This window comes from Austrofundulus limnaeus, unplaced genomic scaffold, assembly GCF_001266775.1.
Source record: "Austrofundulus limnaeus strain Quisiro unplaced genomic scaffold, Austrofundulus_limnaeus-1.0 Scaffold363, whole genome shotgun sequence".
NCBI lineage: Eukaryota > Metazoa > Chordata > Actinopteri > Cyprinodontiformes > Rivulidae > Austrofundulus > Austrofundulus limnaeus.
In genome coordinates, this window is record NW_013952765.1 from 416,915 (window position 1) to 422,532 (window position 5,618).

General features: G+C 37.6%; 1 protein-coding gene across 2 annotated transcripts in view; it reads left to right on the forward strand.

Moving 5' to 3' along the window:
* The window catches only part of wnt7bb (wingless-type MMTV integration site family, member 7Bb), a 69,885-nt gene that overhangs the window by 61,882 nt on the left and 2,385 nt on the right, over nucleotides 1-5,618 (forward strand). The gene's annotated exons all lie outside the window — the stretch shown is intronic.

Here is a 5,618-nt window from a genome sequence, read left to right on the forward strand (position 1 = left end):
GTGTGTGTGTGTGTGTGTGTGTGTGTTGGGGGGACTTTAGATGAGAATCTGCTCATATTGGACTAATCAGTAACAGATCAGAGGCTTTGATGGACACAGTTTAAGTAAATGTTTCCATGCATCTGTCAGGCTCCTTATGCCAGGCATTCCTTGTGGTTTTTTGTGCTGTGCATTTTTGGAAATCCTCACTCTGAATCAACATCCGCGGCGAAGCTGACAGCTGACCCTGGCTTTTTATGTAGACAGGGAAACTCATGTTTTTTCAATCAAACATCTTTAAACTGGGAAACTGTGACCACATGGGCGCAGAGACAAGACCGACAAAGATGCTGAGCGTCACTCATGAATGTTCCTGAGTGTCAGATAGACGCAATGACTTGTGCTTCAGGAAAGGGGCCAGGAAAAAGTTGCACGAGCAGCTAGCATCTTACACTACAAAAACATATCCTTGTTTTAAAGCAAGCTTGGGGTTTGTAATTGGGTTAAAGGCCTCATGTCAGTCCATTAGAGATGTGTTAAAGGAGGCCAATTTATCACCACTATTTTTTCCTCCCATTAGTTCTGACAACAGTCAGAACCCCAAATACCAAACCAAAGGCCCAGCATTCAGCAAAGGAATATATATCTCCTGCTGCCTTTAGATGAAGATCATCTAATGTTGCACAGACCTTGAAAATAAAGTTAAGTGATACCTGACACGATGATTCAGAGTACATTTTATGAATGACTCAGCTACTATCACACAAACGTTTAGCTCAGGGGTCTGCAACCTTTACGATCAAAAAGCCATTTCTGCTCCTTGTCTTACGACTACAATGTGTCCAGAGCTGCAAAACAAGCTATAACTGTGATTATCAACTGGTGGTCCGCGGGCCTTTTCTAGGCCTTTTCGGGAATCTTCACGGCCAGTGGAGGTGACATTATAAAACTAAAAAAATAAATTGTGAACTTCATTATTTATGTTTATTATTACATATCAGGACAAATAGAAAGACCGATTCATGTAAACAATAAAAATACTGTATATAGTTTATACCAAATTTCATAAACACTAGTACAACTGCATTATTCAGGCATATATAATGTGTGTGTGTGAAATGTGATATATATATTTCTACATCTTAATAATATGTAGTCTTCAAATTCATTAAAGGTAACTCTGATGGATTTGAGAGAAAGACCATAGAAAGAAATTGGATTATTATTGCATTATTTAAGTAAACAACAGGTTAGCATGAGCTAGCATGTTTTACTTTTTGCATTAGCAATATTGATCACAAATTTGCATACAAATTGATTTCTGTTGTGAGTATAAACGTTTATTCTGTTATGTGTGGTCACATTTTCAAAGAGCCACTATACAGAGGGACCAAAGAGCCACATGTGGCCCCAGAGCCACAGGTTGCAGACCCCTGGTTTAGCTCAATGACTGTTGAACTGACTGACTTATAAACACTTATGTGTTTATGTGATCAGTTGGCTGTAGCGGCCATCTTGAACCAGGCTGACTCCAAAAATTTATCAGATGTATATCTAAGGATTAATAGTTATACATCTGATTAAAATACTACCCGCTGTTCATGAGATATTTTAGTAAAATACACACAAAGGCAATTTTTTTAAATAATCCGCCTTCATTTTACCAGCAGCAAGTGATAAAAAGACTAATTCTAAAAAAGTGAAGTAGAAAAGTTGGTCATAATATTTCCGAACAATGCATTATTATTATTTTAAATCCTTTCCTTTAACCTTTGGTAAAACAGCTTACTTTTAATTACCAGTTTATAACTGAAGGAATCACATAATCCTCCAGTGTCCTGTCTTGCACTGAATTAAGCCTTGTGTTTTGAAATGCCTGCTTAACATGTTTACTGACAAAATAATCATGATTCAGATCGCCCAAAATGACTGATGGCTGCAAGAAAGTTGTTTCTTTTCCTCCAACACTGATGTGGTTTGGAGAAGAGAAGAGAAAATGACAGAAAGGGTTATTACCCCTGCATACAGCGTGCCTTGTCTCAGAACATGCTAGGGCATGCACTGCTCGGTGGCGGAAAATTCAGATATGTTTGGATTTGTCTGTTTTACTGAGCTCAGCAGTGATCCAGGCTAATGATGTCTGGATAAGTGCCTGTAGCAACAAGTAATCAGCACCATCATTAATTACAAGGAACATCAGTGAAGATAAGAAATGTCTTTTTCCTTTTTAATTACACATTAAGACAAAGCCGGAATTTGCCTAAAACTTTTTATTACAGGTTTGTGAAAGTGGAAACTGTAATTTTCGGTGTCCCCAGCACTCCAAAAGTTAACCTGTCAAAATGGATCCATAACATCATTCTGACAGTTTAATAACACACTGTCGGGAAGAGAACTGTGATTGTGTAATCAGGATGAGCACAACTTTTTATTGTTTTTACTGATAAGATACAGAACAAAACAACATTTGAAGGCATTCAAAGATCCACATTAAGGGTTTTGATTTGAGAAATCCTTTGATATTTTTTACATTGTTTTTTGTTTGTTTACTTATTGGTTGTATCTGTTTATGTATTGGTAAATCATTTTAATTTTTTAATTTTTATTTTTTTTGTTTTCTTTATTTTTTCGTCAGGCAGCCTGTTAGTTGTTTTAAAAATGTTTGTTTACATGTCTATTTTAGTATTTACCAGTTGTATATTAGATAGGTTTTTTTTTCTTTTCATAAAATTGTTTGTTTATTCAGGAATTTGTTCAAATTGTATGTTGTTTGATTTTTATTTTTTTCTTTATTTGTTTTTTGGTTACTTCTCTGTTAGTTTAGTTACTTGAGATTTCACACAGTTTTTCATATTTTGGCAATGCAGCTTTTAAACTCTGTGTTTTTGTTTGAAGTGTTTGTTTAAAGGCAGGCTCCAGATTCAGGGGCTGCATCCTTTGAAGGCAGAATTACGTCACAGCCGTGCACCAAAGGCTCCTCGAATTGCTCCTTCTCAGCCCACCCTATCCCAAGATGTGTTGTGGGCCATCTAAAAGATTTTTCTGCTTGTAACGGTGAACAAGTCGAGAGACGAAGCAAGAGACAGGAGTACATTTTTAAGTAAAAGTCTGGTGCAAAAATTCAAAGTTTAAAGCAGGGGTCTGCAACCTGTGGCTCTGGGGCCACATGTGGCTCTTTGGTCCCTCTGCAGTGGCTCTTTGAAAATGTGATGAAACATAACAGGATAACATTTTTTATATCTACAGCAGAAATCAATATGTATGCAAATATGTGATCAATACTACTAACACAAAAAGTAAAACATGTTAGCCTGTTTACTTAAATATTCCAATTTCTTTCTATGATCTTTCTCTCAAATCCATCAGAATTACCTTTAAATAATTAGAAGACTGTATAAAAATAAGAATTAGGAAAAAAATTCAGTTGTACTGGTTTTTATGAAATTCAGTATAAACTATATACGGTATATTTCTTGTTTAAATGAATATAGTCTTTTTATTTGTCCTGATTTGTATAATAAAAAAATAATATTAAAAAGTTTTTTTTTTAGTTTTATAATGTCTCCTCCACTGACCGTAAAGGTTCCTGAAAAAGCCTCGAAAAGGCCCACGGACCACCTCTTGCTAATCACAGTTGTAGCTTGCTTTGCGGCTCTGGACACATTTTATTAGTGAGACTAGGAGCACAAACGGCATTTTTGATCATAAAGGTTGCAGACACCTGGTTTAAAGTGATTAAATGGTAAATGGACTGCACTTGTATAGTACATTTCTATCCAACCAGGACACTCAAAGCTCTTCACACTACAATCTGTGTCCTCATTTATCCATTCACACAGCACTCTGTTAGGTCTCTACAAAGCTAACATATACAATCAGCTATGGAGACTAATCAGTGCCAATCACATTCATACACTGATGGGACACACGTGTCTTGCCCAAGGACACAACAACTGAGAAAGGTGGAATGGGGGATTGAACCAGCGACCTACCAGGACGGCTCTCCTAACCATTCTGCCACTACCGCCACAGTTGTGTTGTTAATCTTTTGTCATTTGCATGGACATGTTTTTTCAATATTATTCTTGTCAGAAATCATCGTAAACAAGCTCACATTGCAGGTCCCTTATTTATGTATGTATTTCCTCTAAGTTCATTTTGTTAAAATGAATGATAATATTATGTTAATGTTTTGCTCATTTTGATCTTCATTGTTTCACCATGACAGTTGCTAGACAATAGGATATACTCACCCGCTTCGGATGTTATCATCCATGAAATGGATGTTATTAGGCGTTATCAGTCCCCTAGAACGGCTTCAGAATGTCCCGCCTGTGCCGTTTAGCAGGTTCCCCGACCCATAGAATGGCTTCCGATTGTCAGCTGGTTAGTATGAGGCATAAAGCCACTATATGGTTAATATTAGGCGTAAAACCACTATCTGGTTAAAATGAGGCATAAAACCACTATCTGGTTAATATGAGGCATAAAAAACCTGGTTAATATGAGGCATAAAGCCACTAAGGTTAACTTTAAAGAAAATGACATGGTTAGCGCTAAAGACACCGCCCTCCAACGATTGTATAATGTGGCCTTCCAGTGGGGCAATGGGTAGAGCATCAGACCAGAGAGCAGGAGACCAGGGTTCGAGACGGACAGGGCAAAAAGATTTTTAAAATATGTTTTGGTTATTTAAGCACGTTCATTGTAATTGATATATAAACCCACCAGGGGGCACTGTCGGCACAATATGAAGGCTAGAAGGCACAGTAGGGACATTCTGAAGCCATTGTATGGGACTGATAACACCTAATAACATCCATTTCATGGACTGATAACATCAAAATCCCCTGATATACTGTAGGTCTGTGTAAGAAGGCTAGATCGTCTAGATCAGGGGTGTCAAACTCCAGTCCTCGAGGGCCGCTATCCTGCATGTTTTAGAGGTTTTCTTGCTCCAACACACCAGATTTTGATCGCTGGGTGATTAACAGGCTTCTGCCCAATTTGAAGAGTTAATTCAATCACTGAATCAGGTGTGTTGGAGCTGGAAAACCTCTAAAACATGCAGGATAGCGGCCCTCGAGGACTGGAGTTTGACACCCCTGGTCTAGATTCACAGCCACTTTTTTCCGGTCTTCGACGTCAACACAGTACGTGGCCCACGTTGACTGGGTCGGCCAGGTCCTTCGAAGAATGCAGGCACTGAATTTATACTAGTGCTGCGTATGACCCAAACTTTATATCATGGTATTTGATGGTATTTTTCTTTTCATCACAGCTCAGCTGATAATAAAATGTACAAATGTTGCTTATTGATTAGTAAACCACGATCAGCTGATGTCACTCTCTTTCTGCAACACAGAAACAATTTAGTGACTTTTTTCTTTTGCTGTACTTTTGTCTGTGTTGCTGTTTGCCTCCTCTACATGCCTACTCTTCTCTGCCTGGTTGTGGACAGTAGTCAAGTATTTTTGTCCAGTTATGAAGGAGGATTGAAAAAAAGATCTTTATCAGGTCTATTGATTTATGTTATTTAAAGGGTCAATATTATGTGTTTCTCAGGCATACATTTAAATACTATACCATAATAAAGTATCTATGTCACCTTTAGTGGTTGTTAAAATGCTGTTTTATGT